This window comes from Cervus canadensis, chromosome X, assembly GCF_019320065.1.
Source record: "Cervus canadensis isolate Bull #8, Minnesota chromosome X, ASM1932006v1, whole genome shotgun sequence".
In the NCBI taxonomy this organism is placed as follows: domain Eukaryota; kingdom Metazoa; phylum Chordata; class Mammalia; order Artiodactyla; family Cervidae; genus Cervus; species Cervus canadensis.
In genome coordinates, this window is record NC_057419.1 from 57,071,257 (window position 1) to 57,091,915 (window position 20,659).

The 20,659-nt window shown below is 38.7% G+C and overlaps 1 long non-coding RNA gene across 1 annotated transcript in view; it reads left to right on the forward strand.

The window, feature by feature from the left end:
• The first annotated feature begins 2,266 nt into the window (after positions 1 to 2,266).
• Positions 2,267 to 20,659, forward strand: part of LOC122434607 — a 38,470-nt gene continuing 20,077 nt past the window's right edge. Inside the window, exons 1-3 of the long non-coding RNA XR_006267430.1 lie at positions 2,267 to 2,280; positions 4,852 to 4,859; positions 8,132 to 8,134. This is a non-coding gene — a long non-coding RNA (uncharacterized LOC122434607). The remainder of the gene's footprint in view (positions 2,281 to 4,851; positions 4,860 to 8,131; positions 8,135 to 20,659) is intronic.

A 20,659-nucleotide genomic window follows, 5' to 3' on the forward strand; every position in this document is an offset into this window, starting at 1 on the left:
ACTAAGTGAAAGTAAGTGAAGTCACTCAGTCGTGTCCAGTTCTTTGCGACCCCATGTACTGTAGCCTACCAGGCTTCTCCATCCATGGGATTTTCCAGGCAAGAACACTACAAGTCATAATTAAAGGAAGAAGAAAATTTTTCTTATACCTAGAAAACACAAGGCAGTAGTCCTTTTAGATAGAAACCATAAAAATTACAACCATATTTACCTATTCACTCATTCCTATGTAACTAAGCCTTTTTGTTAAAGGCTTTATGAAGTCATCAGGTGTTCTAGTAGAATTCTTCAATTTTCAGTTCAGCATTATGTTTGAAAAGTCAGAAACTTGTATTTCTCCAAAAGTCCATTTTAATAAATTTTTAAGAGGAGGCATTTTTGTAATGGCATTAGAGTGAAACCATAACTGTCTTCAAAAAGACTTAAGAAAGCACATTTAAATCCAATTACAATGCAGTTGATAAAGCAACCCAGTTGCTGCTGTGACATATGACACTTTCAGAAAATAACTAGAATTATGACTGATACTATTCCACCTGGACATATCAGACTCTTAGGAACTCCATATAATCTATGGAATATCTGTACCATTTACCATATAATACAACTTAAAATTTATTACTCATTTGACAATACCTCTATTAACATACCAAGTGAACCTAATTAGTTTAATATCTCCCTTTGGGGTGCCTCAGGGGCACTTTGAAGCACCCCAAAGTTAGCTAGAGGTCAAAGGAACTTCAAAGGAACACCAAAAATTGTTTTTAAATACAATAGGACCATAGGTCACTGTGAAACTTAGCCAAAGTTACTACACAAAATTTCAAAGACAAATACATTCTTTAAAAGGTAAACTTAAATATCAAAGGCAGTTTAGCATGTTAAGAAAACTTGTCTGTTTTAACAGAGAAAAAAACCAAATTTACATTTTGCATTTGCTTACTTAAAAGTTTCATTTACTCAGTTAAACTTGTTTTAAACTTAGTCCTGATTGACCATGTTCATAACCCTTTTTGGGGTCCATTTTCCATAAGCCTCTCATTACTTTACTTGTTTTAACAATTTTTTCCTTTTAAGTTGTAGAATATCTGGAGAGATCCTAAAACATATATTTCTAAAAGTTCACTTAAAGCTCTTATCTCATTTGTATTTTCTTAAAGTCTATCTAAAAAGCCGTTGTTTCATTTACATTTCTTTATCTAAATGTTTCTTTACATTGAATTGGGTCACCACCCAGTTGTGGGTGCCTCACTTAGCTTCCTGATGTGTTACAAAGAGCATGTACTGTGACTCAAGGTCTAATGGAAATGGACTAGTCTACCGTGTTGGACCTGTTTGTTTATAATCAGCCTTGTTATAATCAGTCCTAGGGTTATGTCATTCTTTCAAACGTTGTTCCCTGCCCACTTCCCTCCTGTTTCATTTCCCCTCTCAGAGACTTTACTCCCATCTTCTTATGGGAAGCAGAGGGGGGATGGTCTTATCTTCTGTAACTGCTTCAAGCCTGAGTAGTGGCATGGACTCTGCTGGTCAGGGAATAAAAGTCTTGGATACCTGATATAGGGGCCCCATGGGCAGGACAGCTCCCTGTTTTAATCCGTATGGGTTGGAATTCTTGAATAACCATCATTTTGATGTGGAACTATTTTAAGTGCTTCCATAGCCTTCGTATTCCAGGAGAAATACCAATAACCTCAGATATGCAGATGACACCACCCTTATGGCAGAAAGTGAAGAGGAACTAAAAAGCCTCTTGATGAAAGTCAAAGAGGAGAGTGAAAAAGTTGGCTTAAAGCTCAACATTCAGAAAACTAAGATCATGGCATCTGGTCCCATCACCTCATGGGAAATAGATGGGGAGACATTGGAAACAGTGTCAGACTTTATTTATTTATTTATTTATTTTTGGGCTCCAAAATCAGTGCAGATGGTGACTGCAGCCATGAAATTAAAAGATGCTTACTTCTTGGAAGGAAAGTTATGACCAACCTAGATAGCATATTAAAAAGCAGAGACATCACTTTGCCAACAAAGGTCCGTCTAGTCAAGGCTATGGTTTTTCCAATGGTCATGTATGGATGTGAGAGTTGGACTGTGAAGAAAGCTGAGCACTGAAGAATTGATGCTTTTGAACTGTGGTGTTGGAGAAAACTCTTGAGAGTCCCTTGGACTGCAAGGGAATCTAACCAGTCCATCTTAAAGGAGATCAGTCCTGGGTGTTCATTGGAAGGACTGATGCTGAAGCTGAGACTCCAATACTTTGGCCACCTCATGCAAAGAGTTGACTCATTGGAAAAGACCCTGATGCTGAGGGCAGGAGTAGAAGGGGATGACAGAGGATGAGACGGCTGGATGGCATCACCGACTCGATGGGCATGTGTTTGAGTAAACTCCGGGAGTTGGTGATGGACAGGGAGGCCTGGCATGCTGCGATTCATGGGGTCGCCAAGAGTCAGACACGACTGAGCGACTGACTGAACTGAACTGATAGCCTTCCTGTGAATCTCCTTGATAATAAAGCCCATTTTGTAACAGCATCAGAGTACAGATGTATCTATAAATGACAAAAGGCTTACAAGTCAGTTAAACATCTGGTTAATTGATAAAGAAAGTTGGATAAAAGAAAGTTGCTTATGCTTAAGCAAAGTAACCTGAGGTTTCAATGGCAAATACAAAGCACTTAAAGGCAAAGAAACTCATGTAATGTGTTATCAAAATGGCATTCTAAGAAAACTTTTTTCTCTGAACAGAAAGAAAAAGCCAAATCCAAGTCTTAGCTTACTCCCAATGTGATTCATTTACTCAACTAAATTCAATCTAGTCTTAGAAAATCCTGATCATGCATAACTCTTTTCAGTATTTTTTTTTATTTCCTCACACCTTTTTCTACTGAAAACACGTATCTTGATTTCCTTAAAGTTTCCCCCCCCCCCCACATTGAGGTACTTTTCTTGCTGACAAATTTTTGATAGATATAATACCTTATTTAGCTTATGTTAAGCCTAGGCACAATGAAAGTCTTACACTTAATATTATAGTTAATTTGGTGATGACTCAGGACATATCTATATTATTAAAATTAGATCAACAAACTTAAACATTAATACCAGCTACCAATTTAATATTAAATATTTCCCAGTTCATGTGAGCCTGAAAGTCATTTAATTTCTCTTGTATTTAGAGTTGATTGGTTTGTCAGTATTTATTACTTTTATTTAAGCCAACTAAATAGAGCACTTTTTACAAATCAATCACAGCAATGTTATCCAAAAACAAAGATATATATATATATAAATGCACATTGAGGCCTCAGTTATTCAAGATTTCTGTCCTGAATCAGGTACAGCAATGTAAACCCCAGTTTACAGAAGAGATTGGATTAAAATTGGGTTTCTCACAGATGGAACAAATCAAGCTCACTTGGCTAGATGGCTAAATATTAATATTTGCATAAAAAGCAATTTCTAATTACCTTGGATGAGACAACTTCTGAATTGCTTTACCCTCTCTAACGAAAGGCATTGCAAGAGAATGTTCAAATTACCACACAGTTGCACTTATTTCATATGCTAGCAAGATTATGTTCAAAGTCCTTCAAGCTTGGCTTCAGCAGTGCGTGAACTGAGGACTGCCAGATGTACAAGCTGGATTTAGAAAAGTCAGAGGAACCAGAGATCAAATTGCCAGCATTAACTGGATCATAGACAAAAGTAAGGGAATTCCAAAAAAGTATCTACTTCTGCTTCATTGACTATGCTAAAACCTTTGTGTGGATCACAAGAAATTGTGGAATATTCTTAAGGAGATGGAAATACCTGACGACCTTTCCTGCATCCTGAGAAACCTGTATGCAGGACAAGAAGCAACAGTTGGAACTCAACATGGAACAACAGACTGGTTCCAAATTGGGAAAGGAGTATGTCAAGGCTATACATTGTTAGTCTGTTTATTTAACTTATATGCAGAGCACATCATGCGAAATGCTGGGCTGGATGACTCAAGCTAGAATCAAGGTTGCCAAGAGAACTATCAACAGCCTCAGATATGCAGATGATACCACTTTATTGACAGAAAGTGAAGAGGAACTAAAGAGCCTCTTGATGAAGGTGAAAGAGGAGAGTGAAAAAGCTGGCTTAAAATTAAACATTCAAAAAAATAAGATCATGGCATCTGGTCCCATCACTTCACGGCAAATAGATGGGGAATAAGCATCAGATTTCATTTTCTTGGGCTCCCAAATCACTGTAGATGGCGACTGCAGCCACGAAATTAAAAGACGCTTGCCCCTTGGAAGAAAAGCTGTGACAAACCTGAACAGTGTATTAGAAAGCAGAGACATCAATTTGCCGGCAAAAGTCTGTATAGTTGAAGCTATCGTTTTTCCAATAGTCATGCATGGATATGAGAGTTGGACTGTAAAGAAGGCTGAGTGCTGAAGAATTGATGCTTTCTAAATGTGGTTCTGAAGAAGACTTGAGAGAGTCTGTTGGACAGTAAGGAGATCAAACCAGTCAGTCCTAAAGAAAATCAACCCTGAATATTCATTGGGAAGACTGATACTAAAGCTAAAGCTCAGTACTTTGGCCACCTGATGGGAAGAGCCAACACATTGGAAAAGACTCATGCTGGGAAACATTGAAGGCAGCAGGAGAAGGGTGCCATAGACGACAAGGTGTTTGAATGGCATCACTGACTCAGTGGACATAAGTTTGAGCAAACTCAGAGAGATAGTGAAGGACAGGGAAGCCTGGCATGCTGCAGTTCATGGGGTTGCAGAGTCAGACAGGACTTAGGGACTGAACAAGAATAACTCTAAAATTTACATTAAAAAAAAAAAAATAACAACAACAGAGATAATGGTTTTTGAGAAGACCAAAGAAGACATTTGCTTCTCAGTGATACAGGCAATTTCTTCCTAGGATGACTTTGTTTCCTCCTTTTAAAAATATTTACATGACTCTCAAGATGAACAGGCAAGATTTCGGAAGTGGTAAAAGGACTTTTTGAAGCCTCCCTTCTGGTGCTATAAAGACTACATTGTAAAACAAATTTTGTTTTTTTCCTTTTTATTTTTATTTTTTTAAAGATTTGAGTGGCTACCTTAGGGAAGTTTCACCCCTCCTTCTCTCTCGTAGGGGAGAAGGCCTCCTGGGATGGCCGAGACAACATTCAGGCTTCTGCAAAATTAATCTGGACTGAGGGGGAAAGAGGTGAAGGCAACAGGGAAGACAGGCTGAGGAATCTGCCTTGTAATCCTACTGGGAACTTGTCTTGTCAGGGGAGTGGCTCGGTGTTTTGCTTGAACCAATATGTGTCTGAGTTTCACGGAATTCGTCTTGTTGGGGACAGATACTCTAATACTGTGGTCCGTTCCATGATGCCTTTATCCTGTCACTGGAGTCTGCAAGTGGCAGGCACCCTAATGGCTTTTCTGTGCCTGACTTGTGCCCACATGATATTAATTGGCCTGGTCTTCAGCTTAAGGGAAGGAGAGGAAAGGAGAGCCCTCACCCGCTTAGGTGGCAGCTACTGGAGCACAGTGACCTGTGGGCCTTCATAGCCACTCATCTGTTTGCAGAGGGTTCGAGGAAAAAGAAGCAAGAAGATGTAGAGGAAGCCTTAGAGGAAACAGTACCAGATGTCTATGCATTACCAAAGTACCAGAATAAACCAAAACCTAGTCAACCAGAAAGTCACATTAATGTGACTTCCCAGTCCCATTAGACCTGTGACCTTTGCCCAAATGGTCCGAGTTTTCCCTCACAGGGGGAGCTCCCTAAACTGGAGCTGATGCTCCCCACTGTCAAAGTTACTTGGAGCTCCTGTAGGGAAACTAGAATCAGATGCCTGAAGTCCAAGGGAGCCCTAGGGCCTCTTCATTTTCAGGGTGTTCCTCTCCTTTGCACTTCTATCTGAGAGACTGTATAATTGTGAGCCATTCTGGGACCATTGCTCTTCTGATCTTAATATATCTAATATATGCCCTAAAGAGCTTTCCTTAGGGATAGATTAAATATTTCCCATTTTTATAAGTTTGGTAACACCAAAACACAAAAGACATGTGCAAATTCCAAGAAAGACAGCACAAACAAATTCCAGCATTGATGCACAGATCAACCAGTTCCCAAATCAGGTAGATAAATTTACCCTATGAAACAAATGAACTAATTCCAATGAGGGCAGACTTGTCTTACAAGAAGTAAAATTCCCCGATGAACTGGTTCAAGGTAGAGTCCAACAACACTTCCCCTTTCCAACAGGGTACCCCAACCAAATTGGCTTTTCCCATAAAGGAAAAGCCCAAATTGAAGGGGGGGGATATGTTCCTGGTGTGTACAGCAGAATGACTTAACCTACAAAATTGAGCCCACTGACTCATAACACAAAACGGCAAACAAGCAAACTGGCTTAACTGGCTATCAAATTGGGTAGACTTACCCTCTAACAAAATCAAGTCTATTGACTTGTAGAAGTTTGTTGGTTCCTTGTCTCAACTGCCAAGTGCTGGGGCAGCTGGTGCCACTTCAGGGAATCTTGAAGAAAAGATCCTCAGGACAAATGGTCCTAGAAGCTGCTTAGGGCCTTGTCTCAATATTCCCTGATCGGGGCCAGCTAGCCATGAGCAGTAAGGCTCCTGTGCTGGCTCACCAAATTTGTTTCCATGTTCAAGCTTACTGTACTTGCTGCACAATAGGCCAATGAATCCAAGAGAGGTGTTGAAGCAAGGAATACGACTTTATTTGGAAAGCCAGCTGACCAAAAAGATGGCAGACTAATGTCTCAAAGTAACCATTTTGTTGGTGTCTGGATGCCAGATTCTTTTATAGAGTCAGAGAGAAGCAATGAGGAACTAAAGTTAAAAGGCAGAATAGAGAGGGAGGGGCAGTGAGGAAGTAAAGTAAAAAGGGTCTTCAGTCTTAGAAAACATCTGCGGGAAGGGTCAGCCTTTGGAAGGGATATGTTAATCTCTTCTATTCACATGTGGGCAGAGTCTGATTGTCTCTCTATGAGCTGAACAAAGGCACATTAGTTTATAGTCAGGCAGAATAACAGGGTCCTTTGAAGCAGGCCATTATGTATGATTGTAATAACAAAAGCAAGTCGAAGAAACAGTTCCAATATGGAGTCAGTATTGGCTTCTTTGCAACATTCTATCCCTATCATCCAGGAGAGATTATTTTTAAGCAGCTATTCCTAAAACATAATTACTTCTAAAAAGTTCACCTAAAAGCTCTTACTTCACATACATTTAATTCACTTATAAAAATTTTATCATACCAAGTTATTTTTCTTGCTGTCAGATTTGCAACAGATATAGAAAGGTCTCATTTGAGCTCTAGTAAACCTAGGTACAACATTTTATTTTTTAATTAGAGGAAAATTGATTTTACAATGTTGTGTTGATTTCCACCATACAACAACAAAAATCAGCCATAATTACACATATATCTCCTCCCTCTTGAGCCCCCCTTCCCCTGCCCATCCCACCCCTCTAGGTCATCACAGAGTGCCAGGCTGAGCTATCTGTTATATAGCAACTTCTCACCATCTATTTTACACATGATAGTATATAAAAACATATTAATCAAACTAAAAAGTTCATACTAGATATTAATATAATACTGAATATTTTTTAGATCACATGACATGAAATTTACTCTCACTAGTTTCCTTCATATTTATGAGTATTTATATACAAATCATGGTCACCTGTCTCGGTTAAATCTTTTTTTTACTGGCATTTATGAAGAACACACTGAAGACTTATTTGTCCTTGACAAGTTCCAAATTACCTACCCTTTTTCAAAATTTGTATTTTAAAAATATAGCAGAGATAAGGGTTCCTCTAGAAAAACAGGTAGAATATTTTCATTTCAAAAGCATGAGAGGAGAAAGGCAAGTTCTTCCTTGATGATTTTGTCCCTCTTTTTTTTGTTCAATACTTACAAGCTTCTGAAGACAAATAAGAAAGGTTTTGGGAGTGGTAAAAGAATTAATGTGCTTTGGATTATTTTTGGAGCCACCCATTTGGTCTTCTTTTCCATTCTCAGATCTCCGTTCCCTTAGCCTGGTTTGTACCATTACTATTTTTCTCCTAAATGACAATAATAGTTTTCTAACTGATCTCCAGCCTGTTCCACTACTGCCTGTTGACCTGAGGAACAGCCTCTAGAATAAATACCTAACCATATTTTTCCCTACTCAAAATCCTTTAATGCCTTCCTGTTTTATATAATATTAGCATGATCTAAGATTCTCTACGATAAGCCTCTTACTCTAGCCTTGCTTGTTGCTTTTAATTCCTACACTCCATCTCGGACTTCTCCAACCCTCTTCTTGTGTATTATATTCCACTAGGCTTTCCTTGAACGTTTTTGTTATTTCATTCCAATCTTTTGTACATTTCGCTCTCTCCAATGCCTTTAGACCCATGTCTACCTCATGGAATTTGTTCTTCAAGCTCTGCTCAGTTGTGCTAGTCTCAGGGAAATATTTCCTCATTTCCTGTCCTCTGCATCTAGAAGTGACTAATTCCTCTTTGCTACTTCTCTGCCTGGTATTTGTCCATTACTCTACATATCATATATACATTTGGTAGGTGCACATTGATTTCAATCAAATTCTCAGTGTAGTATCTTGCCATCTTGTTGATTAGGAATGTAAAAAAGAAAGTACACAACAGGAATTCATAGGTTTGTTGTATTTGTTTTACTTATTACTTGAGATATAACTCATAGTAAAGTAATATATCTTAAGTATGTAGTTCAGTGAATTTGTGTATAACACACACACACACACACACACACACACACTTGTATAAATATCACCACTTAAAACAAAATATAGAACATTTCCAATAACTAAAGGCCCATTTCTGCCTGTTCCAAGTCAATACCCTTGAGAAGTAACCATTATTGTGACTTCTATTTCCATTGGTTAGTTTTCGCCTGTTCTTAAAATTTGCATAAATGGAATCACAGAATATGTGCTCTTTTGTCTGACAGGTTTTTATGTGAAGCCTTGTAAAAACCATAATGGTGCCTATGAGGGCACAATATACTGAAATAGCCCATGAGGGTAATGTTCAAAGAGGGAAACAAAGACTTTAACTTTCTTCAAGCAGAAGAATCAAAAAGTCTAAGAACATTTGGATGGGTATCCTCACGCTGAAATAAAATGATCTGGTACATGGCTTCCCAGGTGGTGCTAGTGGTGAAGAACCCACCTGCCAATGCAGGAAACATAAGAGATGCAGGTTCCATCCCTGGGTTGGGAAGATCCCCTGGAGGAGGACATGGCAACCCACTCCAGTATTCTTGCCTGGAGAATCCCATAGACAGAGGAGGCTGGTGGGCTATAGTCCATAGGGTTGCAAAGAACCAGACATGACTGAAGTGACTTATCACAGCACAGCACATATTATCTAGAATAATGCAAAATTAAATATAAAAAATTTTGAAGAAACTGTACAAGAGATCTTCGCATTTTTCTGGGGTAGAGAAGGTATTGATTTTAAGCTAATTAAGTTCTATTTTTTATTTCTATTTTTCTTTTATACAAATGTAAAAAGCTGATAAATTTAAATATTATAAAGTTGATTTATTGTAAAAGCAATTCAAGAATACTCAGTTAAAATCTTATTCCAATGCCACCCAATACAACCAAGAAGCAGTTAAACACTTTTACCTTAGGAACAAGGACAAAAAACAAGAAAGGCCACGTCAAAGCTGTGATTCAAACTCAGAAAGAGAAAGGCTTAGGTCTTTTTCCAGTCAGTACAACGGGTACGATTAGGTCAAAGCATTGTTTTCTTCAGACACCACAGTGCTGCTACAACACTGAGGTATAACTGATTCTATTTAATCAATACTTACTGAGAACTTACTGTGTGTTGGGCACACAGCTCACTAAACCATGCATCTGCCTTGAAGATCACACAGTCCAGTGCTGGAGAAAAAATCATCTTGTAAGGGAGAAGATAAAGATAGGAAGCACAAAGGAGGGATCATAAGCTCTAAGAGAAGGGTTCTTGGAAGAGATAATGTTTTAATTAAACTTACTTTATAATTGGGGGACACCCAGGTGAAGAAATTTGACAAGTTATTTAATTTTCATCTATGATGAATTTGAGATACCTGTGGAATATTCAAGTGTGCATGTTCGTTAGAATGTCAGCATTATAGACAAGGAATGTATATTTGGATGTTATCAGCATATGATGGAAGTTGTCAGCATATATATGGGAGCTGCAGTCATGAGGAATGTACATTGTGAGAAGAAAGCAAGAATTGAATTCTGAAAAACACCAATGATGAAACGACTGACAGAAGAAGAAGATCCTGCAAAGGAAACTGAATAGGCAAAGAAGTAAGGAAGGAAAGCAGGAAATGAAGTGTCTTGAAACCTGAGGGAAGAGATTATCCCAAGAAAAAAGAAATAATCAATGATGTCAAATATTTTTGTCATTTTGCTTAGTCACTCAGTCGTGTTTGACTCTTTGCAACCCCATGGACTGTAGCCTGCCAAGCTCCTCTGTCCATGGGGATTCTCCAGGCAAGAATACTGGAGTGGGTTGCCATGCCCTCCTCCAGGGGATCTTCCAAACCCAGGGGTCAAACCCAGGTCTCCCACATTGCAGGCGGGTTCTTTACCATCTGAGCCACCAGGGAAGCCCAAGAATACTGTAGTGGGTAGCCTATCCCTTCTCCAGGGAATTTTCCTGACAGGAACTGAATGGGGATCTCCTGCATTGCAGGTGGATTCTTTACCAGCTGATCTATCAGGGAAGCCCACTTAAAAGTGTCCATTGATGTTGGGGAAGAAAGGAGACAACAATCACTGAATTTGTCAAGAGGTTTGTGACTTTGTTAAGAGCAGATTCACTGAGGAGACAGATTGTAATAGGTAAAGGAATTTGTGGAGGGAATGTGAGAAAGTACTCAAAGAGAGGGCTGACAGTGCTTTCAAGAAGCTGAGCTATGATACATAGGAAGAAAGAGAGAAAGTTATAACTGAAGGGGAATATAAGGTAAAGGGAAGTTTTTTTTTTTTTTTTTTTTTTTTTAAGAAGGAAAAGACGAGCATATTTAAATGTTTATGGGAAAGATCAAATAGAAAGGGAGCTGGGAGAAAGTGGCAGTAATTGATAGTCTGACAGAAGTGAGATCATATGAGATCAAGAGTGGAGATGGGAACCTATGCTGTAAGAGAGGAGAGAATTGAAGGGAGGGATAGACAATAATAGTTGGAGACAAATACTCTACTTTCAATAATTAATAAGACATGTAGACAGAAGACCAATAAGGAAATAGTAGACTTATACACCACTATAAACAAGTAGGCCTAACAGACAAGTATATCACACTCCATGCAACAATAGCAGTGTACGTATTTCTCTCAAGTGCCAGGAACATTCTCTAGGATCGGCCATGTGTTACTTCACAAATTTAAATCATACAGTGTATCTTCTCTCATGACAATGTAATAAAACTAGAAATCAATAACAGGGAAACTTATGTAGAGAGAGAGAGAGAGAGAAATAGATTGATTATACACCATGATGCAAAGAAAGGTGGTGCCAAAGCATGTTCAAGCTATAACACAATTGCACTCATTTCACATGCTAGCAAAGTAATGCTCAAAATTATCCAAGCTAGGCTTCAATAGTACATGAACCAAGAACTTCCAAATTTTCAAGCTGGATTTAGAAAGGACAGAGGAACCAGAGATCAAATAGCCAATATCTGTTGGATCATAGAAAAAGCAAGAGAATTCCAGAAAAAAACAAAACAAAACAAAACAAAACAAAACAAAAACATCTACTTCTTCTTCATTGACTATGCTGAAGCCTTTGACTGTGTGGAACACAATAAACTGGAAAATGTTTCAAGAGATGGGACTACCAGATCACCTTACTTGCTTCCTGAGAAACTTGTATGCAGGTCAAGAAGCAACAGTTAGAACTGGACATGGAACACCAGACTGGTTCCAAATTGGGAAAGAAGTGCTTCAAGGCTGCATATTGTCACCTTGCTTATTTAACTTATATGCAGAGTACATCATGAGAAATGCCAGGCTGGATGAAGCAAAAGCTGGAATCAAGATTTCTGGGAGAAATATCAATAACCTCAGATATGCAGATGACACCACCCTTATCGTAGAAAGCAAAGAGGAACTAAAGAGCCTCTTGATGAAAGTGAAAGAGGAGAGTGAAAAACCTGGCTTAAGACTCAACATTCAGAAAACTAATATCATGGCATCCTGTTCCATCACTTCCTGGCAAATAGAAGGGGAAAAAACGGAAACAGTGACAAACTTAATTTTCTTCCAAAATCACTGCAGACTGTGACTGCAGCCATGAAATTAAAAGACACTTGCTCCTTGGAAGAAAAGCTATGACCAACCTAGACAGCATATTAAAAGGTAGAGACATTATTTTGCCAACAAAGGTCCATCTAATCATGTGTGGATGAGAAAGTTGGACCATAAAGAAAGCTGAGTGCCAAAGAATTGCTGTTTTTGAACTGTGGAATTGAATAAGACTCTTGAGAGTCCCTTGGACAGGGAGGAAATCAAACCAGTCAATCATAAAGGAAAGCAATTTTGAATATTCATTGGAAGCACTGATGCTGAAGCTGAAGCTCCAATACTTTGGACACCTGATGCGAAGAGCTGACTCAATAGAAAAGACCCTAATGCTGGGAAAGATTTAAGGCAGGAGAAGGGGATGACAGAGGATGAGCTGTTTGAATGGCATCACCTACTCAATGGACATGAGTTTGAGCAAGCTGTGATGGTGAAGGACAGGGAAGCCCAGTGTGCTGTAGTCCACAGGTTCACAGAGTCAGACACAGCTGAGTGCCTGAACAACAATACACCATGACAAAGTGGGATTTATCTCAGAAGTAAAGAAGGGTGGTTCATTATAAGAAAATCAATCATTGTAACACATCACACTAACAAATGAAGAAAGAAAGCAATAATCACAATTGATGCAGAAAAAGCATTCGACAAAGTCCAATACTATTTCACGATTGGAAAAAAATCAGAAAACTAGGAACATCAAGAACTTTTGTCAATGTAATAAAATGCATCTATAAACCCTAGGTGGCTCAGTGGTAAAGAATCTGCCTGACAATGCAAGTGACATGTGTTTGATCCCTGGGTCAAGAAGATTCCTGGAAGAAAATGGCAATCCACTTCAGTATTCTTGCCTGGAGGATCTCATGGACAGAGGAGCCAGGGGGCTACAGTCTGTAGGGTTGCAAAGAGTCAGAAGTGACTGAGAGACTGAGCAAGCACACACATAAGAACAACAAACAGCTAACATCATTCTTAATGATAAGTGAGTAAAAACATTCCTCTTTAGATCAAGAAGACAAGGATGCTGCCTTTCACCACTGCTGTTCAGCATTGCACTGGAAGTTTTAACCAAAGCAATTGTGAAGAAAAAAGAAAAAAAGGAATCCAAATTGGAAAGAAAGAAGTAAGACTGTCTCCATTTGCAGATCACATAATCCTATATAAAATCCCACAGGATTCTCACACACACACACACACACACACAAAAACCTGCTAGAACTAATAGTTCAGTAAAGTTGCAGGATACAAAATCAGCACACAATGTTCAGCTACGTTTCTATATGCCAGCAACGAACAATCCAAAAGGAAAATCAAGAAAACAGCCCTCTTTACAATAGTATCCCCCCAAAATAAATACATAGAATAAATTTAACCGAGTAGGTGAAAGACCTGTATACTCAAAGCTATAAAATATTGATGAAAGAAATTAAAGAAGACAAATGGAAAGACATTCCATGTTCATGAATTGGAAGACTTGATATTGTTAAGATAGTTATACTACTGAAAGTGATATACAGATTCAATCCAATCTCTATCCAAATTTGAATGGCATTTTTTTTTGTAGAAATAGAAAAAAATGCATCCTAAAATTTGTATGAACACTTAAAGGAATCCCAAACAGCTTGAACAGTTTTGAAAAAGAACAAAGTCGTAGGACTCACACTTCTTGATTTTAAAACGTATTACAAAACTACAGTAATCAAAACGGTATAGTATTGGTATAAAGATAGACAAATAGACTAATAGTATAGACTAGAGAGTCCAGAAATAAACCTATATGGGTCAGATGAGCTTCAACATGGGTGCCAAGACCACTTAGTGGAGTAAGCACAATCTGTTGAACAAATGATGTTGGGAAAACTGGATATCCATGTACGGATGAATATAAGAAATTCACTCAAAATGAATTAATGACCTAATTACAAGAGCTAAAATATACAATTTTTAGAAGCAAATATAAATCTTCTTTACCTTGGATTTGATAATGTTTGAATAGGACACCAAAAGCAGTAGCAATAAAAGAACAAAAATAGATGGATTTATCAAAATTGAGAACTTTTGTTCAGCAAAGGTCTATAAAAAAAGAGAAGACAACCTACAGAATGGCGGAAAATGTTTGCAAATCATATATCTGGCAAGGGCCCATATCCAGAATATGAAAAAAAAAAAATCTTACAACTCAACAACAGAGCAGTGAACAGTACAATTTTAAGAAGGATGGAGAAACTTGAATTAGACATTTCTCTGAAGAAGATATACAAATGGTCAATAAGACTTTAAAACATGCTGAACATCATTAGTCATAAAGGAAATACAAATCTAGACCAAAACTTTACAAACCCACTAGGATGGCTATAATTGGGGGGAAATAAAGGAAATAAGTGTTGGGGAGGACATAGAGAAATTGGAATACTGATACAATTGCTAATAGCAAAGTGAAATGATGCAGGTGGTAGGGGAAAAGTTTTTCCTGTTTTTCTAAAAGTTAACATTGAATTGCTATTCAACCCAGAAATTCCATTCCTAGATGTAACCCAAAAGGGTTGAAATAGATACTGAAATAAATCCTTCCACATTAATGTTCAGAGCATCACTGTTAACAATAGCTAAAATGTGGAAACAACTCCAATGAAGAAACAAATTGATAAAGAAATTGTGGTATATACCATAAAATCAAATATTATAGTTTGCAGTCAGTTGCTTCAGTCATGTCCGACTCTTTGGGACCCTATGGACTGTAGCCCACCAGGCTCCACTGTCCATGGGATTTTCTTGCAAAACTGGAGTGGGTTGCCATGTCTTTCTCCAGGGCATCTTCCTGACCCAGGGATCGAACCCACGTCTCCTGCATCTGCAGGCGGATTCTTTACTGCTGAGCCACTGGGGAAGACCCAAATATAATATTCAGCCATAAAAAGGAATGATGTTCTCATACATGCTACAACATGGATGAACCTCAAAAACGTAAGTGAAAGGATGTAGACAGAAAAGGTCACTTACTGTATGATTCCACTGATATGAGATGTCCAGAATGGGTAAATTTGTAGAGATGGAATGCAACCAGGGGTGGGTGGTGAGTAGGGAAGTGGAAAACTGCTTAATGGATAGGGAATTTCCTTTGCCTGCTAAAATGTAGGGATAGGGAGGGAGGTGGAAGGGGGGTTCAGGATGGGGAACACATATACACCCATAGCTGACTCATGTCAATGTGTGGCAAAACCACTACAATATTGTAAAGTAATTAGCCTCCAATTTAAACAAATAAATTTTAAAAAAAAGAAATTAGATACAGGTGGAGGTCGCACAACATTGTGAATGTGATAGATGCCACTGTTCACTTCAGAAGTAGTTACTTTTATGATACATGCATTTAACCACAACTGAATAAAGAAGAAATAAAATAGTAACTATTTGGAAAAGAATACTCTTCAGTAAGATGCATATATAAATCAGAAGTCAAAAAAGAAAAAAAAAAAGTAACATTTAACAAACTAAATCATGAGAAGACTTATTCTACGAAACACCTAAGAAAAGACAAGCAAATAGGAAAGAGATAAAATCATGTAAAAGCCAGTAGGGTCCAGGGCTCCTAGACCTCCTGTTTTCCCCATGGCGGGGAGGGGATCCCCTTAGGCTTCTGAAAGTTACTTAGGCTTTTACTTCTCCCAAGAGCAGGTGTGAAGAAAAAAAAAAAAAAAAACAAAAGGGTTGGAGGCAAAGAAGGGGGAAAGGCCTGCAGGACGTCCAGCCTCCTGACCAGTGGTCATTCTGTCCTTTTGTCCCCTCCTTCACGGGGTTGTCTGTGTTGGTCTGATAGTGGTTTTTTCCTTGGAAGGGGAGGAGGACCAAGGCCTGATGGAATGATGGGGGCAGGGTCCGGCCCTCTGTTGGCATTTGCAGAGCCATGCTGCCATCAAGCGGAGATTGTTTCTGTCAAAGCCAGTTACCTGGGCTCATGTGATGGAGACAGCCATGGAGTGGGAAGAAACTGGCCCAGTGGGGGTTGTGGGGGGTGGGAATGGGTGTTTTGTCATCCTGAGTGTGCGCCTGGGCAACGGGCTCCTGGCTGTCCCTTCATCTGTGCACTCCATGGGAGACTGGACCATGGTTCCACAGCTGCGGAAGGCCCTCAGATGCCCCAGGGGCGGCCTGAGATGGCTGCCCCTGGGAGTGTCAAGTGTAACTGGCCCCGGTTCCAAATGCTCTAAGCCCCTCAGCTCCTAGTGAGGAAAGGGGACGCCTGACCCCCAGTGTGGTCCCAGGCAGGGCATCCGGTCACTCCCCAGGAGGGACACCACAGGAAAAATTGTAGAATCCCTCTGGGTCCAGCCCAATCTGAGTCTTTACTGCCCACAGGCCTTGGTAGCCAGGCTCTCGCAGGCTCCAGTTCTGCACCAGGAGCCCGTCCACATGTCACCTTCAATCTTTCCAGGTGCCCTCCCCCCATTAGCAATCTTATTAATTTTTATCCTCTGGGGAGTAGGTGGAGTTTAGGGAGAAGGGAGAGAGGAGGCAGGCTTGGGGATTGGAGGGGTCAGGTGGCAATAAGGGAGCTTGGTGGATTGGTTTGCCATGTAGATCTCTCAGCTTCTCAACCTAACCCCTGACAGTAGCCTAGTATTCACCCTGGAAGCCCACCCCTGCCCCAGGGGGATTATGGATCCCCCTTACACACACACACACACACGCAGGCACGGCAAGCATGACAAGGGAATCAGGGCCTTTATCCAGAGAGTTTTGGGATGTGTGCAAAGAAGGAAAATACACAACCTGAAAGCTGACAGTTTCCTTTTATTTGGAAACCTTCCTGAGGTGTATAGCCACAGGGCCACAGCTGCTCCAATAACTCTGAGGAAGGGTTTCCCCAGAGGTAAGGGAGGAAGGAGCCAGCCTATTTTAGGAGATTTTGTTGAAAAACAGCGAGGGAAAAATTAAAAACGTGGGGGAACACTGAAAGGTTACTGATAGTCCACCCCCCCCATGCCAACCCTCCCCCACCCGCTTCCCCCCACCCCAGGCCAGCAAAAGCCAGCAAACATACATACGTACATACATATATACACAGAAAACAGACAGACATCTCATTCTCTGTGTGGGAAGGTTCCAAAGTCTGGGCCCATTGAAATCATTCCTAGATCCACATCTGAACTATCCAGGCCCGGTATCCTGCTCTTCCCTATCCTGAATCCCTCTCAGGGGGACACCTTTGGGTGCAGCTGCGGTGGCTGAGGGCAGGGCCACAGTCTTTGTTCACGGAAAAGGCCAGGGACATTGTTTTGGTCTGCGGGTGCAAGGGAAAGCAAGTGGTCACCGTGGCGTGAGTGTTTAAGGGTATAACTTTGAATTCTTATAAATTCATTAAGTTTCCAATAAAGTTTTTCTCTCATTTGCTGTTAGTTCTATATGACTACAATCTAGTAAATTGTGAATTTTCAGTAAAGGTTTCATAGTAATTCCAAGTATCAGTAAAATTGGCATCAAAGTATGACCTTCTTCCTAAGAATGACAATTCACTCATTCTTTATAGTGTGAAAATACCAGAAGAATGAAGGGGGGGTGGATTGAGGGAAAATATGAAAAATAATTAAATTCCCGGCACATTCTCTTTACTGTCAACTTTTCTATGATATCTTATCTATTCTATGGTATTCCTTATTCTTCTACATCTTAACTGCTTTCTTGGTCAAGATGGCTGCTGTGCTTTTTATTTGCTATTTTCCAATTTACTTCTAAAACACTCAGTATTAAACAAACAGGTTATCTTAATTAAAAGCATTAATAAAAATTATGATAAAAAATAAAAGGAAAAATGTCAGTCAGCAATTTTTAGTATTTTCACATTGTTCATGTATTTTTCATAAATCATAGAAAAACTTAAAGTTACATTTTGGGTGATCTTTATGTACATTAAGTAATATAGAAATGATACAATAATTTAAAAAATTTATTATTTATGTAGAAATGTGTGCACAAGTCAATATAACAGGATATAAACCCCCAGAAATGGACACATATAAGACTTTAAAGTTAATATTTCAAATGAGTGAGGAATGGCTGAGTCATTCATTAAATTGTGTAAAGAATATCTGGCTGATCATATGGGGAAAAAACAGATTCGATCTCCCCCCTCATACCACAAATTTAAATTAAATACATCAAATCACAAAAATATTAGAAAAAACTTTGGTGAATATTTATATTATTGTGTAATTAGCATACCCCATAGATAATAATTTAGTTTTTCAAAAGGTGGTCTTTATTTATGATGTAATAAATGCTACAAACTATGGAAATATGAGGGTGAGTAAGATAGTAGTCATTGTAGCTTGCAGTCTAACAGAAAAGGCAGTTAATTAAACAAATTTATAAAGCAAGTCTGGATCTACATACTGAAGCTGCCTTCAGTGATCTCTCCTCATCTTTACGTTCAGTATTCCTTTTCTTACTTCAATTTCAGCCTTTTTCTTCATACTGAGAAAGATGGTACCTCAGTACCTTCAGAATTATATTACATTAAGCTCACACACTCAGAAGGAGAAGCAATCTCTTTTCCAAGTCCCCATATCAATAGCTCCAAAAGTACAGTTTGACCTCGCTTGGATCACATATGAATTTATGGACGAATCACTATTCACGAGAATGGGTGCTCTGATTGGCCAGTTTAAAGATTATATTCTTACCTCTATGGAGAGGAAGGTTGGCCTCCTGATTGACAGTCTCACCAGAGTCATACTGAATCAGGAAGTGGCAATTCCCAAAACAAAGAGACACAAGACAGATTAAAAAGTAGTATATATATATATTCACTAAGCATGAAAACATTTCCTACTTGACAAATTAAAAAACAATTTAGCTAAACTATAAAGTAGATGGAGTGGTGAGAAATCAGACAGGAGTGATAGGTAGAGGTGATCATGAGGATTTGTATAAACTGTTTTACAGAATTTAAACTTTATACCTATGGGTTTTTTAAATTGCAATAAAATATACATAATATAAAATGTATCATTTAATCATTTAAATCAACTCTTTTTCAATTAAAAAATGTTTTTGACCATGCCATGTGGTGTCTGGGATCTTGGTTCTCCAACCAGGGATTGAATCTATGCTCCCCACAGTGGAAGCATGGGATCTCAACCACTGGACCACCAAGGAAGGCCCTAACCATTTTTTTTTAATTGGAGGATAATTGCTTTACAATAATGTGGTCTTTGCCATACATCAACATGAATCAGCCATTGTACATTTATACATAGTTAATATGCAATTGTCACCACCACCCATTCTCAAGAATTTTTCATTTTCCCAAACTGAAATTCTGTATTTATAAAGCAGTAACTCTCCATTTCTCCCTCCCCCCATTTCCTGAAAACCACCATTTTACTTTTTTTCTATGAATTGAACTACTCTATGTACCTCATATCAGTGGAATTATACAATATTTGTATATAGCTTATTTCACTTGGTATAACCTCTTCAAGTTTCATCCATGTTGTAGCAATGTATCAGAATGCCTTCCCTTTTTTAAATTGTGGTAAAATATGCAGAACATAAAATTAATTATAATTTCTAACTGTACAGCTTAGTAGTGTTGAATATATTCATATCATACAGTCCATCTCAAATCCCTTTTCATCTTGCAAAATGAAAATTCTATGCATGTTAAATAATTCATTTACCTCTATACCAAGCCCCTGGCAGACAACATTTCACTTTCTATGTTTCTTTGAGACTGACTACTCTAGATACCTCATATAAGTATAATAATACAGTATATATATTTTTGTGATGTGATTGGCTTATTTCACTTAGCATAATGTCCTCAATTCATGTTGCACCATGTGACAGGGCTTCTTCTTTAAAAGGTTATTTTTCTGTAAACACTTTATTTTTTAGAACAGTTCTAGGCTCACAGAAAAATTAAGTGTAAAGTATAGAGTTCCCATGCATTCCCACCCCAATAGGTGCATAAACTCCTCCATTATCAGCATCACCCACTACAGTGGTGTATTTGTCACAACTGATGAACCTAAATTGACCCATTGTAATCCACAGTTTACACTAGGATTCTCTCCTGGTGTTTTACATTAAGTTTTACATCCTGTGGGTTTGGACAAATGTATAATGATATGCGTACATCATTATAGTAGTGCACAGAGTATTTACACCACGCTAAAAATTGTGCTCCACTGATTCATCTCTCTTCTCCCTACCACCAAATCCTGACAACCACTTATCTTTTTACTGACTCCATAGATTTGCTTTTTCCTGAGTGTTATGTCCCTGGAATCATACA